This window comes from Schistocerca cancellata, chromosome 5 (assembly GCF_023864275.1).
Source record: "Schistocerca cancellata isolate TAMUIC-IGC-003103 chromosome 5, iqSchCanc2.1, whole genome shotgun sequence".
NCBI lineage: Eukaryota > Metazoa > Arthropoda > Insecta > Orthoptera > Acrididae > Schistocerca > Schistocerca cancellata.
Window position 1 is genome coordinate 637,460,281 of NC_064630.1, and position 21,698 is coordinate 637,481,978.

Consider the following 21,698-nt stretch of genomic DNA (forward strand, 5'->3'; position numbering starts at 1 on the left):
TCACACACATAGAGAGGTGGTTGAACAGAGTAAAATATTTGCACAGGAACAATGGCTTATCTATAATAAGTAGGCTCAATAGCTGAACATCAGTAAAATCTTAGATCTCAGGGAAAACAGCCACAGTGTTTCCTTTTCTTTACTAGATAAATAAAAGATAGCTATAGAAACCCTGCACTGCCATATACGCATATTATTACCCCACAAGAGTATGTTAGTTTTACACATACGCAGGAAATCGTCTGAAGATTATCATGCAAAGTGAATTTAACTTACTTAGCACACATTTTATAATTTATTCATATAATGATACTACAAACTGGCATATTCCTTGGCGTGATCCAGTAATAGAGGACAAATCAAGTGAACTTTGTAACACACCATGAAACGCTGCTAATTACTGCACTCCACTGATTAATTCAAACCTTTTGAGTTGCTTTCTACCAAAGCTACGGTTTTGCAGCTTTGGTACAGTACATAAACAACGTGCAATACTAGTCGAATCAGTAATAAAAGATGCGTACATCAATTTGTGAGAGAGGAACTGGGAGCCGACGATTACTCTGTATTTTGTTTATTTGTTTTGCACATAATTAGAACCGCACATCGTTCAGTGTTACCCCACTGTCTGTTTTATATCCCCACAAAAAATAAACTGATATTTTTAGGTAATAAAAATTTCGTTTAATGTAACTTCTGCGTTTTCATGTCACCAAAGCAATTAGTTTTAATGCAAGTACCGTTTACATGCACAAACATAAAATATCCATATAATCACTGTCGTTATTTTGTCCTCATTAGAACACTCTTCATCATGACCAAAGGCAATAGTTCCCTGTTATTGATAAGTGCGAAAGTTGTTTATGAATAGCAGAAGCATATAAGGTCAACGAAGCATTGAAGGGCTGTTTCATGTTTCTGTTTTGTGTGGCTTTTTTTAAATTTCATCTTTTTTTGAGGAAATCGCGTTTTCTAGCACTATATGGTAAATCTACTGCGTCCCTGTGTTTCACGTTACAAACAAACAATTTTCGAGTAAAACCTCTTTTAAACATTGATAGTTTTAATTTTGCTATAAATACTGTTTACCTTTATGTAATATAGGACAAAAATGTTCCGTAGATTACTCGACCATTTATATCCTCGGTTACTAGACGGTTCACCGCTCCCCGGTTGATAGGGGAATCTAGAAAGACACTGACAGCATACACTAACAAAGTGATCGAAATGAGGTACACCCGATAGGCATCAAACACACCTAAAGTATAGGAAACGCGGTTACGATCTTAATTGATCAAGGTTACTAGGAAAGCTACGGTACTGTACGCTTACTTGTTATAGTCTACGGTAGTCTACAGTAGTTTTACAAACACTGCTAAGTACTCTGCTTTTAATGTCCTATATTCATGTTGAACTGTGCTTCACAAACAATCTTTCGAAACACCCGGCTGTGATATAGGCGCTGCTGGGGACTAAAGAACACGGAAAATCATCGTATAGACTCTCTACACATTACTCGACTCTGCTTAGAACACATTTTCTCTACGTTGAGCTGTACTTCACACGCAATTACACAGTTTCGTTAAGAAAAGGGGTGTTACAACAATGCCGCTGTGTTCTGAATAACACAGTGCAGCAGACATGGTAGCTGGATTTCTGCGATACCGCTGTCACAGCTTAACAGGTGATGGGCATTTGTCTCAGTGTGTTGAATATCGCAGCCATCTGGTCGTCTAAAAGCGTCAGCCTCCCATGGTTCCATACGCCAGCCCTTAGCATTCCAATGGATGTCTCGTCAACATGAAAATACAAAAACAATCCGGCAACGTTGGCAGCAACGTTAATTAATAGTCACATTACTTTCAAACATTACATTGATTTTTAAGGTTACAATATGTTAACCTGCTAGGTATCCATTCACTCTCATTTAGTGCTATTTGTGGTGCCTTTTCCACGAGATTAGGCGCAATTTAACGTTTGAACGGCGAAAAACGTAACTCCGCTTGCATGCACTTCAGTGGCATCTTCTCACAATGAATCTGACAGATTAAATCTTAATAATTTTTTGGTACAATCGGCCACACTTCAGACAAGTCAATGTTATTATATGGTACCACTAAGTTCATAGTAATTGTTTTTAATCTTTTTTTAATGATAGAGCAAAGCGATCAGTCGTTTTTTCTTTCAGGTTTTCTTCGGCAAATCTAGATTTATGCTCGCGCCTAGCTATTATCAATGCACTATTTCATAGTATTAACGCATGTCCTAGTACGTCAGTCCCCTATTGTTCGGGCTTCTGTCACAGTTCGTTCAAGTCTTTAACAAACTAGGACATGAATTGATAATGGCTAGACACCAGCCAAAATCTACATTTACTATAGAAAATGAGAAAGAAAAGGACGACTGTTTGCCGTGCTCCATCTTTTGAAAGTTATATCACAATCGTTGAGTGCACCCACATCCCTAACGGAAGGTAACTTGATGAGGTTTTTAAATTTTCTTGCAGAAAGCTTTCTAGTGCGTACTGGTCCCATTAAGTAGCACTTGATGGCAAATTCTTGGCAGTAATAGTTTTACGCGATTCAAACAATTTGCCAAGCAAATCTCTCACATCCAACGGTATTCAAGGAAGTTTTAGTACATTCCGTCCAAAGTGTGACTGTTTTTGACAACTCGGATACCTTTTAACTCCATCTTCTTCACATAATACATCCGCTTCTGCACAGGAACTGTTACTGAATGATTGCATTGTCGTTTATCACTTCCGAAGTCTCATCGTTCCCTACATTTGACACGGTAACTCGTTCGTCGTCATCTGCCTCAAGTATCATGTCCACTTCAGTGAAGTTATTGCGTTGGATAATTGCACGGTTATTAATCATGCTCGGTGTCTCCACGTTTCGTGTCTTTGTCATATTATTTTGTTCAGTGGTAGTCTGCAGCTCGTGGTCGTGCGGTAGCGTTCTCGCTTCTCACTCCCGCGTTCTCGGGTTCGATTCCCGGCGGGGTCAGGGATTTTCTCTGCCTCGTGATGACTGGGCGTTGTGTGATGTCCTTAGGTTAGTTAGGTTTAAGTAGTTCGACGTTCTATGGGACTAATGACCTCAGATGTTAAGTCCCATAGTGCTCAGAGCCATTTGAACAATTTTTTTGTTCAGTGGTAAATAAGAACTTTTGCACCCAAGATCGTGTGTTGAAATATTTTTATTTCCTCAATGACCGATTTCGACAGGTCTGGCTGTCATCATCTAGAAATAATATTACTGTGCATGAAACCTGGTTGCAAAAGTTCTCATTTATCACTTAAGATCAGATAGCACCGAGCAACATGTGCAACTTACATTATTTTGTTAGTTTCTTTTTGAAATTAGTGTGTTCAGTTCTTAAATTCAGTTTTGAGACCACTAAGTTTTTTGTTAACTGCTTTTCAGAAAACAATATCCTTATGATTAAACGTATTAGAAAGCTCTGTTTGCAAACTGACAATTACATATGCTGACTGACTGTAATAGCCTTTCACTTTTTTTTGAAAATTATTATTTTTCTGGCGAGATGTTTCATTTTCTTGACTAGATATTTCAGTTGCCTGATAATTTTCGGTTTCCTGCACAAGTTTCCCATTTTTTGCAAAACCTGAAACAGTAAATTGTTGCTAACAATACTCCTTTCCTTTTTCTGAGTAGCTGCCGGTACTGAACTATTACTGTCAAATCAAAATTACCGTTAATCTTTCATGTACGATATGGCCTTCGTTAAAACTGAGATGATGTGACGTGTTACACAAATCGTGGTATTTTCAAGTTCATAATTCTGTTCTACGTTAAACGAATCAGTAAAATGTCCATCTTCATTAATGATTTCACTATCATTTTACTCCGTACCACCAATTGTATTAATGTTTATAATGATCATCACTGTTCGTTCTGACACCTGTACATTATTTAAAAGTTCTTTCGAAAATTATCACAGTTCGTAGGTCCTCGCTTATTCACTTCTTAACAACACTAAACCCAGTTCTACGCGAGATGGAGCTGTCGCATTAACTGGGCAACAGCTGATGCACTGACAGAGTTGTGACGCCACATTCACCGACGTGTCCGAAGACTGCGTTGGTTTCGAAGTCCTTCACGGTCGCCATTTGTGACTCTATGACATCTGTGTCTCATTAATCCTTCATGTACGATACGACCTTCGCTAAAACTGAACTGATTGATAATACTCCTGCTGATTGTAGTGCTGGGCACTGTAGATTAATAAACATTAACTATGACGAAGCAGCTTCCTCCATCTACTAAATCATTCGCCACATAAACTCTGAACACTATTTATTAATATTAAATCACTTTGCAACATAAAAGTTCATTACTTTGGGTTCCTGTGTGAATTAACTTCAAAACGAGAAACGCATTCCTAAGTGGCCGCCCATAGCTCACCATAGTCTCTCACCAACTGGCTACAGTTGGTCTTTTCTGACACGCGCGCTACTGGGGATTTTGATTAGACGTGTAAGGGTACTGTTCCACTACATATGGAGCTGCTGAAAACGCATTGCCCTAACTTAGGGAACCGTATGTCGGTCAGGCGTCTCCACCGGTTTCCCTGTTTATAGTTGAACCTATGGTACGGCTAGGTTTATCGTTGAGGCACGCAAGCCACGCCACATCAGCAAGATTTTGAGTTCGTGGGTTTTCGGTAACAAAATATTTACGACAGCTCAGGGGAATGAACGGATGAACAGAAACGAAACAGAAGAGTAAAAATGGTTTAATATGATTTTCAGTAAACCGAACAGCGTTACTAAAATATAACCTCTAATGTTACTTGGAAGCACAGTTTATATTCAGTGTGTACTACCAGTTCTGATATAGCAGTGAGATACAGCTTTAAGTGAAGACAATCCACAAACTGAAGATCACTCAACGAAGAATGGAGAGATGATCACAAGAAGAGTGGGGAAAACGAACAGATGAGAGAAATGGTGAGAGTTCGTGACGCAAGGGGGTGGTTTGATAAGTCTGGTAAATTTCCATGGAAGAATAGAATATTTTTATTGTGCCTACGTGTTTGGTAAGCTTAATTACTTCAAGAATAGTATAAAGATTTTCAACAATGTACAGCCTACAGTTCATTTTTGACACCTGTCCGAATCGGTCAGTGTGTAAACAGCGTTTGGAAACTGAGAAAATCGAGTTTCGTGCTGTTATTAAACATATTCATTTGACACTCTGGCTTGCCGCAGCATCAGAACAGAACTAGATCAATATTATATTGCAGCGCCTGTATTTTTACGATGTACTTTGCAATGTTCTTCAGACATGCATGCGTGTCTGTAGGAACAGGTAATGCTGCGATCGACATCTGTATGAAATACAAGATCAGACACCAACTGCACGGTGTATTGGTGGCAATTTCCTGCTTTACGCCAATGGTCGCTTTGACCACATCGGCCATCCGAGCACGCCTCCAGGGCTGACCCAAACTTTCAAACGTCACTACGCATCTGCGTCCTTTACTCGCACAATTGCTGTGATTCCCACACAGGGGAGACATGATTATTGCCGCGGCTTTGTCTCGGCAAGAAATAACATATGAGTGCCTGTGTTTTTTCTATCTACTCTGCAATGTCCTTCAGACATGGATGCGTAAGTTGACACAAATTTACATTGTCACCAGCCCACGGTGCTGGAAAAAAATGGTTCAAATGGCTCTAACCACTATGGGACTTAACATCTGAGGTCATCAGTCCCCTAGACTTAGAACTACTTATACCTAACTAACCTAAGGACGTCACACACATCCAGGCCTGAAGTAGGATTCGAACCTGCTGTGGGGCGGCGGGTAGACTTTAATTGTATATATATATATATATAGAATGTAATGCAGAATAGAATGCATTTCCCTGCCGATGCACCATATGTGGGACGGTGGGTGGATTATATGTTTGTCTTGTAATGTAGAATACATGCTTTTCCCTGCCGATTAACCATCTGTGGGGCGGCTAGTAGAATCATTGTTATTTAAATGTTCCTATTATTTATGCTGTCTTTTGCCGTTCTCAACACTGGCTCTCTAACTACAATATTGGCAACCAGAAAGTGATTAGCAAAACGTGAAGCCTGTAATTAGAATTCCTAGTGCCCACTTCATCTGAGAAATATACTTATAGCTACAGCTTATAGCTCTGAGGAATTAGGAGATTGTCTTGCTTGTCGTTGCTTTCTATACTTGATGTTCCGTATACGTTCAGGCTAGCAATTGGTTAGGGTGCGGATTATCTGTTCTACGTAATTTTTGCGGCACTCATGCTGCACATTATGTAAGCCAGGTGAAAGGTGGGTACACTGAGCCACAGCGCCAAAGATCGCGCCAGAGAGTATTGTTCCGCCGCCTCCATTGGCAGTGCTTATTGAGACGTAGCGGCAGGCAGTTCTTGCCGAGAAGTTGTGGTGGACACTGCTTGTAGCTGAAGCTGGAGTGAGATGGAGTAGTAGTGAGTGTTTGTTCCATGTTTTATGCAGCTATTTGATGGGAGAGATAGCAGATGTTATTCTAATGGAGACATTGTAATGATCAGAGTGCATTTCGTCAATATAAATTAAGATAACAAACTACTTTTATTTTTCTCTCTCATTATTTCAGTGACCTAAATAATGCATCATTACAGGTTCAGTCAACAAAGCATCTGGCTTGTGTTCTTGTATTAGAGTGTAATTTTGGTTTTCTTGCGCAATTATAGTATTTCTAATTTTCTTTTATCACGTCAGTATAATTGATATTTAAAAATTCTTGTCTTGTTGAAGAAGAACCGTGCCAGATGTGCGTTGAGTCATACTACCACATACAGAACAGCTACACTTGTGTTTGTTGTTTCGTAGGTTTTATAGTTGCTGGGGACTTAATTAATTAATTGTGCTAACAGAAATTTTCTTACATTCTTTGTTGTCATTCTAAGCAGTCAGATTGCGTACTAAAACTAGTCAGGGCCAGCCGTTTACGAAACAGCGTAATCGGACATACAGCGACAGAAAATTAAAAAGTATTTGCATTGCATTCTTATATCATTAAATTAATTAAGCCCCCATGCACGTGGCGACCGCTGCTTCGGATCGTCCCTTGGAATTTTTCTCATTGTAAAAATAGTAGATAGTAGTATTGTTGTAGTAATTTGTAGTATAGTAATTGTAGTTTGTATTGCATGTGTAGATTTAGTGATTGTCATTCTTTTATTGTTCGTTAATCGTGTTTGAAGGAAACATATCGTGTGAATGGTATTGTTGGAGATAAGGAGTCATTGTGTGTAATTTTCGTACAGTGAGGAGCCTTGTATGTTTTGTAAATGATTACACGATCGATGAAACAGGCAAAAATGATGAATAGTCCAAATAACGAAATTGTTAACATGGCGAACTCGCCAACACAGGACAACAGTATGATGAATAATGAAGTTGAAAACAATTTAATAAGCAGGGAAAATAGTCCAGAACCAGTTCAAAATTTTTCACAATCAAAAAATTTTCAGATTAACGACAGAAGATATGCAGCAGTTGATGGGTGCTATATTAAATTTGGGATCACGGATAGATGCAATGACAATATGGTTAGACTCACTGAGAACAGAATTAATATCTGAATTAAAAACTGATATGGGAACAACGGAAAAACAGTTAGGCTCACGAACAGGGACATGTTTCAAAAACATGAAAGATGAATTAAAGAAAGAAATTAGAGAAGAAGTACAACCGATTTTGAAGGCTCACAATAATAGTTTAATTTCAACAGAGATTAGACAAAGGGAACAGGATAGAGAACAGGAAGAAAGAGATCGCGTGATAGTACAGAAATTTTCAGAGTTAAATTTACAATGTGCACACGATAAGGAAGAAATAATTGAAAGAATCGAGGAATCTGTACCAAATGACAGAATAAATAACCTAACACAACAGTATGAACAGTTAACTACTAAATGTGTTAATACTGAAACCCGAGTCGCGACACTTACGGAAGACGTAAATAAACAGAAAGAAATTGGTGACTTATCGGAAAGAGTGGAGGAGATTTCAGATAAATTGACAAATCTTAGTTTAAATGGGGACAGAGATTCAGATGACACAGCTCCATTGCCATTTTCAGAAATCGAAGAGTATCAGAGCATAAATAAACATGTTGAAAATCAGGGAAAATTTAATGAACGCGTGAAAAGGGAATTTGAGGCATTACGAAAGCAAGGCAAACATATTGAAGGCGAAATCGTAGGAAAAGACAATAGAAGAAATTTGGAATCACCGATAGCAGCGGATTTTGAAGAAAATAATTTATTTCATTTACGAGATGCAACAAGAGAGCGCCAGGCGCGTGAACTTAACAATAATCGACATTCGGACTGGGACAGACGCGGTAGGTCTTTGTCGCCACGAGGCGAAAACTTTGACTATAAACACTTCTTAACTGTTCGGAAATTTAAGATCTTTCGTAAATCTAAGAATGACATACATCCATGTTCATGGTTAGCTCAATTTCTGTACGCACTTCCGCCAAATTTGCCACTAAGTCACAAACTGAAATTTATGAGCAGCTATTAATGTCCTCAGGGGATTCACTACTCTAAGTGAATATGTGCCGTAGCGAGCATAGGGCCCCGAGCTGTAGTAGTGCTATTTCTCTTTTAGTTTTCTGCACTGCTACCTACTCTTTTACTATTCTTTGCATCTGTCAAAACAACTCTTCGACTATCAATCTATCTAGACAGTAGTAAACAATAACCTGATATGACTATTTTACCTAAATGTGATTTCGGAAATTACCGTTTGGACTTACTGTATCTTCAGCAGCATTCATTCGTAGTTTAAATGAAATTTTACCTGTTTATCTTCGTGACAATATTACTTCATATGTTGACGATATTCTTATTGCTAAACGTTCTTGGAGTGAGCACAACAAAATTTTGGATTCATTGTTACGTATCTTTGCAAGAGTTGGCATTACAGTAAACTTGGAAAAATCTGAATTTGGTCGTTCTCAGGTGAAATTTCTCGGTCACATTATTTCTACAGAAGGTATTCTTCCTGATCCAGAAAAATTAGACGCTAGTCGTAATTATGCTGTTCCTACCACAAAACGTGATGTTCGTAGTTTCCTTGGTGTCTGTAATTTTCTTAGACGCTTTGTTAAATTGGACAATTTGGCCACACCTCGTTTATGTGAACTATCTGGAAAGAAATCTAATTGGTGTTGGGATGACGAAGCTCAGTCAGAATTTGAACAACTTCGTGATGCTTTAGTTGCTGCTCCACTTCTTTCACATCCGGATTTATCTAAAGATTTTTGTTTGGCGACGGACTCATCATACAAAGGCCTAGGTGCACATTTATTTCAAGAGATAGAAGAAGACGGCGTTGTAGTCCAGAAAGCTATGGCATTTGGAAGTCGTGTTCTCTCTAAATCAGAAAAGAATTATTCGATTACGGAACTTGAAGCTTTGGCGGTTGTTTGGGCTTTTACAAAATTTCGGACATTCTTGTTTGGCAGACATACTAAGGTTTACACTGATCATCGAGCTCTGGAATTTCTTATGTCAACAAAATTAACTCACGGCAGATTGTCACGATGGGCGTTGTACCTACAGGAGTTTGATTTTAGTATTGTTTACATACAGGGTTCTTCAAATATTGTTGCCGATGCTTTATCACGTGCACCTATGGGTTTGAAGCAAAGTGCTGAAGAGGACTGCAAGGAAAACAATTATTGTTTGATGTATATTCAAGGTGTTGCGTTTGAGAACTTTATTTCGCCTTCGCTCCAGGACATCGCTAAGGAGCAAAATAAGGATCCAATCTGGAAGGACATTAAGGAGAAGTGGAGGAGAAAGGAAAGCGTAGCGATTAGACAGCATTATTTAGTTCGCAATGACATTCTTTTTAAGCGAAAATCGGTCGACAACTCTGTTTGGTTAGTTTGTATTCCTGATGAGTGGGTTAATAAGCTGATTTGGTATACGCATTTCAGTTATGCACACTTTGGTCCCAGAAAATGCTTTCATAAATTGCGAGAAAATTGCTACTTCAGTAATATGGAGAAACGTATTCGATCTGTTCTTGCCAAATGCAAATTATGTCAAAAGGCTAAGCCGCCAACAATTTCTCATAGAGCACCGTTGTTTCCTATCATTCCAGCAAAATTAAAGGACATGGCTGCAGTTGATTTGTTCGGTCCAGTGGTTCGTTCTACTAATGGTTTTGCGTACATTTTCGTAGCAGTGGAGTTGACATCAAAATATGTGTGTTTTACACCGTTACGCAAAGCAACAGCTCGTTCAGTATCTAACACTTTCATCAAACATTTTCTTAAAGAAGTGGGTCATGTTGATAAGGTTATAGCAGATAATGGATCACAGTTTCGTTAGAAAATTTGGCTTCGTACTCTACGGCGTCGTAAAATTAAACCAATCTTCATTTCACTTTTTCACCCTCAATCTAACGCTTCAGAGAGATGGATGAAGGAAATCAATAAATTGTGTCGTCTTTATTGTCATCAGAATCACAGAACGTGGGATCAGTATCTTCATATTTTTCAAAACATTCTGAATGAACTTCCTAATGACTCAACTTCTTTACCACCTATACTGATATTAAAAAATAAAGCACCGACAAATCGCATTTCTGAAATCGTTTCTTTTCCGCCTTCACGGAAACTGCGGCATTCTGAAGTTGTGAATCTGGCTCTACAAAATATTGCTTCTGCGGCTGCTAGAAGAGAGAAATCAGCTAAGCGTCCTGGTCGTTCAAAAATCTTGTCAGTTGGTCAAAAGGTGTTAATTAAGTCTCACCGTCTGTCTCACAAAGGAAAAGGCTTGTGTCGCAAATTTTTTCTGCTTTATAACGGCCCATATAGAATTCGCAAAATTATTCATGATAACACGGTCGAAGTAGAAACTCTTAAATCACGACGCTCTAAGGGAATACATCATATATCTAACGTTAAAATTTTTGTGGAATGAAATACTTTTGAAAAATTTTTGTAGAATGACATACTTGTGAGAAACTAACAGCTACATGTAAACATGCGGAGAGTACAAGGATACCGCGCTGTGTTTTGGCGGCGGCATATACTCAAAGCAACAGTCAAGTCTGCGCGCCGCACAGGGCAGTCGTTGACCGCAAACAATCACTTCCTACGTCACGCGCCTACAGCTGATCGAGCGCTCAGTGCGACGAATGCACTTACAGCCGTAAATAAATACACAGTCTAATTTCTCCGACTAAACTCAGTATAAAGCTATAGTGACTTGATGAATTCTGTTATTAACATTCAGTATTTTTCAGGATACGGTTCTATAAAATATTTAAGAACTTCAGGTAAATTCTGTGCGTGTCCGACGTTAAGACGACTTGCTATCGAGAAAATTTCAGGAAAAATGTCATTTCGAAGAAGAAAGTAATAAACTAAAAAGGTAATTATTAATTGAGTTTATTTTTCAGGTAACATATTTCCACTTAGGTACGTACTTTAGACGTAATTTACTGCTGGCGATTACGTGATTCATACTTTGTGCTAATTACATGTTCAATGAAATTACTTGTGAAGCGACGTGCTTGCGTACGTTAACTGATTTTGACAATGATTATTAATGAACTGGATTGTTACTTGTGTATATTATGCATCGCTTGGCTGCACTGCTTTTTCACTGATGTCATATTTTTAATTATGTGCCTGCTGTGCCTATTTATTTAAATTATAATTGTCACCTGATTAATTGTGCTGATGTGGTTAGGTAGTAAGTTATACTTTGTGATTTATCTGCTTGCGCCTTCATGTTTACTTATTAAGATTACATATGAACATTTATTTGTTTACGCTGATATGATGCTACTGACCTGTTTATTACGTAAGATATATGTTTACTGCTATGCGTATGAATTGCATATTTATACATTTCTATTTGTCGTCACAACCACTCTTTAATTTGGTATATAGCAATGCTGATGTACAGTGTACGAACATAGAGTTTAGGTTACACTATGGTATTAGTTACAGATTGCTCGCTTGGCAGAGCCTCGTTGTAAGAACTGTGCTGCATCCACTTGTTGACATTCTGTTCACTACTGGTATATTTACTCGCTATTGCTTGTTTTGCTTAATCTCAGTGCCTTATATATTTAAGATGAGAAAATGAACTGCTATAATTCGACGAACGACATTAGTACAAGAAACTTCATAGAAGTCACATGAGCTGGAGGTTTTATGAAAGCTGTATAAATGTATGCCAATAGGAAGGAAGCTAACGACATGACATACCAACACAGTTATTACACTGCATTTTTCGTGAGCAATTGAAATAGGAAGTGACACTTGACACAAGAAATACTCCACATGTTTGCTTCTGTTTGCCATAATTCTTGAAGTGGTGTACACACTGTGAAATATTAGGATCATTCACACTCCGTAATCGTACTTAATTACTGAGAGTTATTCGAACTAAGTCTGTTAGAGGTCATGTATGCATTCTTTGTTTATAATTCATAATGAGTAGAAGATTTTGGTCAGATGGATTACACAGAGGTTGTGTGTTGACAGTGTGTCTTCGGATTGTATGGGATGATGAGGTTTGCATTAGGATTTTATCTGTACTTGTTCGAGGAGACTGAGTAGAGGAAAGAGTTGTTATGGAAGTGAAATGATACTGGCAATAAGGTTTATATGTATCGACGTATTGAAGAGGTATTATTGAGGTATTGAGATTATATGAAGTTGATTGGAGTTTTAGTGTATAAGAGGTAAAATAAGTGAGGTGCATATTTTTTTTTGGTCTATATGGAACAAGGAGGATGAAGATAGCAGACTAGAACACTAAAATGGAAGGAAGATTGTCTACACACACTTTGTTAAATCACTAAGCAGTATGTACTTTTTTTTTGGAGAGAGGAAGTTGCATATCTTGGCACACTGACAGTTGTTCAGCAACCGAACATTTTGATCTGGCTTGGCAAACATTGGTCTTGACATGATGACTATGACGTTGACTTAACTATTATTGACTGTTATACATTGCTGCCACTATTACTTGATACACATGATGAACATGAAATTTTGACAGAAGTGCATGTACACAGTTAACACTATTCAATTACTCAGTAGTACTTAATGTGGATGAAAGATGAGTGAGTGTGTTTTGTGTGTTTTCCTTTCCTACTCCTACCCACCTATCTCCGAAATATTATTTTATTTGTTTGTAGTGGCTTGCACTGACACCCATAAATATTATAGGTTTACTGATGTTTGTGTATTTGTAATAGCAATATGACAATTATCTGATATCATTTGTGTGTTTGTTATGATTTGTATGTTTAGTGTAAGAGCATTGTAAAAGCATTTGTATGTGTATTCAAACTATTGTTCATGCTTGAACAGTCTGAGTAGTGATGGTGAATATTATGAACTGTTACCTGCACTTTTCAACATGATGTGTGACACTTAGAAATGTTTAATTTCTGCTGATGAACTGTGTGAGCAGTGATAGTAAATATTATGGACTGTTACTTGTACTTTTTCTACATGATTGGTGCCACTAGGACATGTTTAATTTCTGCTGATGAACTGTGTGATCACTTATAGTAAATATTATGGACTGTTACTTGTACTTTTTCTACATGATTGGTGGCACTAGGACATGTTTAATTTCTGCTGATGAACAGTGTGATCAGTGATAGTAAATATTATGCACTGTTACTTGTACTTTTTCTACATGATTGGTGCCACTAGGACATGTTTAATTTCTGCTGATGAACAGTGTGATCAGTGATAGTGAATATTATGGACTGTTACTTGTACTTTTTCTACATGATTGGTGCCAATAGGAGATGTTTACTTTCTGCTAATAAACGCTGATGAACAGTGTGATCAGTGATAGTAAATATTATGGACTGCCTTCTGCACCTACTCAACATTGCTGGGTGCCACTGGTGGATTCCTTCTACTGAAATGATGTCACCTGATGGTGTCTGCACCTACTCGACATTGCTGGGTGTCACTGATGGACTGCTTCTACTGAAATGATGTCACCTGATGGTGTCTGCACCTACTCGACATTGCTGGGTGCCACTGATGGACTGCTTCTACTGAAATGATGTCACCTGATGGTGTCTGCACCTACTCGACATTGCTGGGTGCCACTGATGGACTGCTTCTATTGAAATGATGTCACCTGTTGGAGTCTGCACCTGTTCCACAATGCTGGGTGCCACTGATGGACTGCTTCTACTGAAATGGTGTCACCTGATGGTGTCTGCACTTACTCAACATTGCTGGGTGCTACTGCTGGAACTGTCAACCACTTGTTGTGAAAACATTTTATGTGAATATTTGTATAAACTGATTTTTTGTGTATTACTGTTTGTGAAAAGTTATGAGACTCTTACTTGTACATATTCGTCATTGCTGACGCTATTGATTGAACTGTTTAACCACATAATACTTGTGTAAACTATTATGTAAAGTCACATGTATGAAAGAATTTGTATTGCTTAGTGTATTTTATATATTAGGCTACTGAAAGGTCAGTGCAAACCCAAAATTTTATCTAGTTATATGATATTTACATATTAATAGTATCTTTTATTTTTGTCTGTATTTTTTTGACGAATTTGGTGGTATTTTCACCACCAATGCTGGCAAAAATACTATCAAATTCTAGCCCGTGGAGGAAGGGCATATGAAAGGTGGCTACACTGAGCCACAGCGCCAAAGATCGCGCCAGAGAGTATTGTCCCGCCGCCTCCACTGGCAGTGCTTATTGAGACGTAGCGGCAGGCAGTTCTTGCCGAGAAGTTGTGGTGGACACTGCTTGTAGCTGAAGTTGGAGTGAGATGGGGTAGTAGTGAGTGTTTGTTCCATGTTTTATGCAGCTATTTGATGGGAGAGATAGAAGATGTTATTCTAATATAGACATTGTAATGATCAGAGTGCATTTCGTCAATATAAATTAAGGTAACAAACTACTTTTATTTTTCTCTCTCATTATTTCAGTGACCTAAATAATGCATCATTACAGGTTCAGTCAACAAAGCATCTGGCTTGTGTTCTTGTATTAGAGTGTAATTTTGGTTTTCTTGCGCAATTATAGTATTTCTAATTTTCTTTTATCACGTCAGTATAATTGGTATTTAAAAATTCTTGTCTTGTTGAAGAAGAACCGTGCCAGATGTGCGTTGAGTCATACTACCACATACAGAACAGCTACACTTGTGTTTGTTGTTTCGTAGGTTTTATAGTTGCTGGGGACTTAATTAATTAATTGTATTAACTGAAATTTTCATTTCATTCTTTGTTGTTGTTCTATGCAGTCAGATTGCGTACTAAAACTAGTCAGGGCCAGCCGTTTACGAAACAGCGTAATTGGACATACAGCGACAGAAAATTAAAAAGTATTTGCATTGCATTCTTATATCATTAAATTAATTAAGCCCCCATGCACAGGTTCTCTCGAAGAAATGGTTCAAATGGCTCTGGCTATGGGACTTAACATCTGCAGTCCCCTAGAACGTAGAACTACTTAAACCCAACTAACCTAAGGACATCACACACAGCCATGCCCGAGGCTGGATTCGAACCTGCGACCGTATCGGTCGCCAGGTTCTCTCGAACCCAGGTTATCCTTCACTGGACGTTGTTAATCGTTAATTTTCCGTGGAGGACGGAATAATACACTAATACCTCATGTACGTAAAATGCATCCAATTTTGCTTGATGTCGCCCGGCAAAATGGATTTCATGCTGACTTGCTGACTTGTTGGATTTGCACCTATGTTTGTCAGCAACTAAAGCACTAATTTAATGAGGTTTCTATCCTCTTTGTCTTAACGTGTTTTTAAGACGTTTCTGTTCAGAGCCCGGTTCATAATTGTCTGAAATTGTCTGCACTGTGTGTAATAAATCGTTGAATACAGAGTGTTCCTGAACTGAAACGTGGAATCTGCAGTCACATATCTTCCGTCCAATTTACGTTCAACTAACACATCGAAGAATGGCATTTGTCTTCTGTTTTTACTTTAATAGCTAATTTGATATTGTATTTATAGAATTCCGTATAGAAGTTATCAACAGCTTGTGATAAAGGAGCACGCATAGTCACACTATTGTTCATCTCGTAATATTTCCCATTGTTCAGTAAGTAAGTGGTAGTCAAGAAGTGCTGAAGAAGTTTAGTAAATCCATGTGAAAAATTATCATCTACAAGTTCCAACACTCCTGCTATCTGTACTTTCGTAAAAAGACACCATTTTTTAGCTCTCCACAATGTCGCTTGGGGCTAACTATACGGCTTTAATTATTTTAACGACAGGTTTAGAGTTCTTTTGATGTGATGGCTTCAGTTGTTGACTTTAGATGCCAAGAGATTGTCAGCTGTTCCCCCAACTTTACTGCGGCGTTTGGCGTCTTTTTTAATTTTATTTTCTACTGGCGGTGACGTCACTTGAAGGTCGGGATACGCCCCTCAGTCGCGGGGGTGGTGGAGGGGAGGAGTGAGTCGGTCTTATTGCCACATTTCTTGCATTTTTGCATGTGAATCCCGCTCTTAAGGTGATTTCACTACCAATAGAAGTTGGAATTCCAATCGACGTCACTAGACCAATGACAGCGCCACTATAAGGAAGCAGACTTAGTTCTCAAGCACGCAGACATCTGCGACCAAGAAGATGGTGTTAACCTTTGAAAGTTCAGCTTTAAATCATCTCTGACGGAGTCTGTACCGGAGAACATTTCGCACAAGGAAGCCGCAGCGAAATTATTCGATGTCACTAAATTTCTCTATATGGAGAGTAAAGCGCAAAGTCTTTTCCAACTAGAGAACGTTAAACATTCGCAGCTTCCCATCACATTAGCTTTTCTGCAGCGCTTCCGGGTTTAGAATGTATTACCGAAGTTTGCAGTTGTGAAACGTCACATTCGTTCGGCTCCTGCTGACAGTATTATAAGAAAGGCGAACTCGGACAATGTAAAAGAGAGGATTCCGTGCACCAGGAACGATCGCGATGTTAAATCACGTAGTTTATTTAAGTATCAAATATTTCTGTCGGCTGTTTCCTCTTCGTTTCATCGGAACTGGGTATATACCACAACCACTGTCCAGCAGCACACCGGTCCACGCAATGTGACCGCATGGCAAGGGAACAAGTTTGGACGCCGCACCGAAGGATAAGGAGTGACCACAAAAGTGCAGGCACACATGGCTCTTATCGGTACCTCCGACCAAGTTTTGGATGGGAGGACTATTCGGCCCTGAGTAAAAGTTTAAACTTGCACCGACGACCAGTTGAGTATCAGGCGCGGATATTGTCAGCGGAATGAAACAGTCTGTCACAAACTTCTCACAACATGCAGCATACGAAAAAAGGCGAGCTACAGGCCGCACTGTGGCTATAGCTAAGCCACTCAATATTGCAGAATAGCAATATCTTCGATTCTTAAGTAACAACGGCGACTTGGCAATGTTGACTGCGGATAATGTTTCTGTGTTCCTAAATCCTACAAATTATCATTGAATACGTTTATAATACTCTCCGACACTACATATCGGTTACTCGAGAGAGATCAGACATCTACAACCAGCGAAAGAACGGAGCACCTATTGAAAACCTCTGGGCTTGCTGATGACGTTGTTAACGGCCCTCATGCCTCGCCCAGCCAGGCAGCGTAGACAGTATGGTTTGCCAATAATTCGAAAAGTGGGTATTCCAGTCAGACTAGTCCTTACCACCATTGGGTCTCCAACTTACAAGATGATGAGATATCTGACAAAGCTCTTAGCACCTACAGGCGTCAATTGTAATAATCATACCCGGATGTCGAAGGCTTATGTCGAAAGAACTAAAGGTGTTCTGTGCGCCCCAAGTGATATTATGGTGAGACTAGACGCATTGTCTTTATTTACGAAAGAAATGATTCCAGATGCGTTGGGGATTCTAGCCAATTATTTTCCAATTGACATTACTAAACTTTTTCAGCACTCTTGACGACCACTAACTTCTTGTAGTGTGGAAAATATCACGAAAAGACTGATGGTAGGGCTGCAGGTTCTCCATTATCATCACTACTGTTAACTTAAGGGGAAATTTACTATCTTTTGGTTCAAAAAATCGATTTTTTTTAAATTGCGTTTTTGGATCGATAAAAATGTTTAGAATCCAGCCCTGAAAAGGTTTTTCCGAATACGGAACAGAAATGTTTGTTATTCGCGGTTGAACAAAAAATGCACCTGCCTGAAATCGGCCATTTTCACGCGCCAGTTTTTTTCTTTCGGAGGACGAGTTATCGTACCGGTGCTTGGGAAGAGACACACAAAATTCAAATGAAGGTTTGGACTCGTGTGATTGGAAGTTAGCCCCCAAGAATTTGCATTCTGGCGCGAAGACTGTGGAGATTGCGACTTTCCTGGCACTGAGCAGCTTCTACGAAGGGTGTTCAGCAATTCTGAAGACCATGACAACGTTGGACGTCACCCTAGGACTCTGTTCGACGCACTTCGCCAAGCATTCGGATGACCACCGGAGTCAAGCGGCCGAAAACCGCTTGTCACCGGCCGTACGAGCGGCTCTGGAGCAGCGCAGAATGGCCGAGATCGAGCAGAACGCCCTCTAAGAGGAAGAGGAAGGACTAGTTTATGGACCCGGAATAGCAGATTGAACGTAAGTTGCATAATATAGCATTTATATGTAGTCAAAACTTCAAACGCGTTTTTCTCGAAATGACTTATTATTATTATTATTATTATTATTATTATTATTATTTTATTATTGCGCGGTATGGTAACTTCCAATCTACTGCACCGATTGGCATGATTCTTTGTTTCCGACGAAGCTAACTAAATTGTCTAGCAGTTGTACCACTTTTATTCCGATCCAAAACTATAAATATTTTTACTTGGCCGGCGAAGTCGAAAAATCGATGAAATAAACCATTTTTTTTCAAATGGTTGCCATTTTGTTTCCTATGGTCAAAATAACTTAAGCGTGGTACAACTCCAAAAGAATCTCACATACTCAATTTTGATTTCAGACGAGCCGGCTGACCTACGACATACCGCGCGTGGAGGTCTACATTGAAATTTGGTTTCCTTCCGACGGCACTTCCACCTTTGCTCTTCGACATTTCCGATCGAAAAAATTCCAGTTTGTAGAGGAAATATCAATAAACATTTTGACCAAATTTGACACATCCCGAGAAAAAAATTCTCAATGAACATGCTTTTTTTTCAGGCCAAAGATAGTAAACCTCCCCTTAATGTGAAAGATTTCGAAGAAAATGCTTTATATTCTGCTCGTCCCCACCGAATTTGTTTTATGTAGGTATGCAGACGACACGTTTTTAATGTAGCCTCACAGAACGGATGGACCGCCTCAGTTCTTGAATCTTATAAATTCCAAACATTCGAATGTCAATTTTTTTTGTAGAAATGGAGACAGAGTCGATGTTATTGTTTTTGGATGTGTTTGTTGTAAGTAAATTAGATGGAAATGGCTCTGAGGACTATGGGACTCAACTTCTGAGGTCATTAGTCCCCTAGAACTTAGAACTAGTTAAACCTAACTAACCTAAGGACATCACACACATCCATGCCCGAGGCAGGATTCAAACCTGCGACCGTAGCGGTCTCGCGGTTCAGACTGTAGCGCCTAGAACGGCACGGCCACTTCGGCCCGAAAATTAGATGGAAAATTGGACCAAGTATATGCAGAAGACCGACTTACAAAGAATTTTATTTACTTGAGTGCAAAATCTACTGTCCACTCACAAGCATTCTATATTCAAATGTTCAAATGTGTGTGAAATCTTATGGGACTTAACTGTTAAGGTCATCCGTCCCTAAGCTTACACACTACTTAACATAAATTATCCTAAGGACAAACACATACACCCATGCCCGAGGGTGGACTCAAACCTCCGCCGGGACCAGCTGCACAGTCCATGACTGCAGCGCCCGAGACCGCTCGGCTAATCCCGCGCGGCAGCATTCTATATTCAGCACTGTATTAGGTAACACACAATGCAGACAATTTCAATCAATAATCATCTGGACGTGATTGGAAATACCTTACAATATGTTTCGGAAAACAGATGCAGACCTCATCATATTATAGCTGCACTTTCTGATAAACATAAGCGCTAACCCATCCATCCAACGGAATGGGAAAAACCCACAGAATTCCGTCCATTCTGTGGGGCAACCTCCAGTAAGATTTGGTGCATATTACGTGTTAGATTAGTATTCGATCTCCACGGAAAACTGAACATTTCCTACGAAGAGTAAAAGCCTAGATTTGAAAGTACCTGAGTTACACAATGTCTCATACGAATGCAGCGGAAATTACGAAGGGCAAATAATACGCACTGTAGTCGATCGCAACACAGAACATAGACGCCATAGACGCCACAATAGATGTAGAAATATATATGCATACGAACAGTGTCTGTTTCGTTGGACATGTCCGACAGAACAGACACCAATGACGCGGCTGGTGAGTACACTGCATATGATGTAGAAGATTGGGAAGGTAACAGAGAGAATGGACGGGAAACTAGTGAATTCCGGCCACGTAGGGCACTATGGATATGTAATAGCGAAAGTTGAAAATTTGCACCGGATCGGGACTCGAACCCGAATTTATCTCATTCCAGAAGCGGTTTCCTTACAGCTTTGGCCATTTGAACACGGTCTGTGACCGACCACAATTTCAAATTTATCCTCACCCATAAACCCCCTACTCGCAGATTATTGATTCCCGTAGGAGTTCGGACGATGTTAGTGTATCTGCACTGAAGGAAACGTCATGGAGCCGTCATGCTGTACGAGTTGGGTCCGTTCTGCTGGACACTCTTCGTTACAGTCTTATGTACAGTCTCCATGCTACCGCCAATACCCGCACTACACAACTCACACTCTGCTAACAACTGACGTCAGCTGTCCTTTTGACTCTGTACTGTACTGTCGGATCGATTCTGTTCACAACTGTGCGTCCCGAAAATGTAAACAAGGACACCAACAGAGACCGGCATGAGTGCTTACACAGATCACGTCAGTGGTGGCTGGTAACCACAGTCGCAGTTATCTCGCAAACGGGTTGTTTGCGGACCTATGTTTACTGAGCCTGTTTTACTTCTAGTATCTTGTAATTTGGACGGTATGTGCTTACACCATTAATTATGATACACCGTGTATAGGAGTTCCGCCTACATAGTAGTATCAGTTAACATGAATTTACGGATTACGCAGATAGTTATATTACAGATAGTCAAACCCCTCATTTTCGGTCGGTCACTAGCATGTTGAAACTTGACACGGAGGTCCGTCTGCAAACCAGAGAAGAGTATCACACAACCCGTTCTCGTCAGTACGTCCATTTAGCTGTACTTTCGTACATGAAGCCGCAAAAATGGGTTCATGATAACTAATAGAAAAGTTACTACTGTAGGATGCGTTCTGGATTCCATGGGCATCGTTCAGGACAGACAAAAAGAATCTCAGTTAGTTTTCCCTCGCCTTTCTGTTCATGTTATTTGTTTAGACCTATACTCACGCTCAGAAACTTCATTTTAAATGAAAAATTCTATGTATACCTAAGATGGTGTGTCGCATGCGCATTTGGACTCTGTGAAACTACACATGCATATAAACAATGTCTCTGACACTAGCTGACCGGCAGTCACCA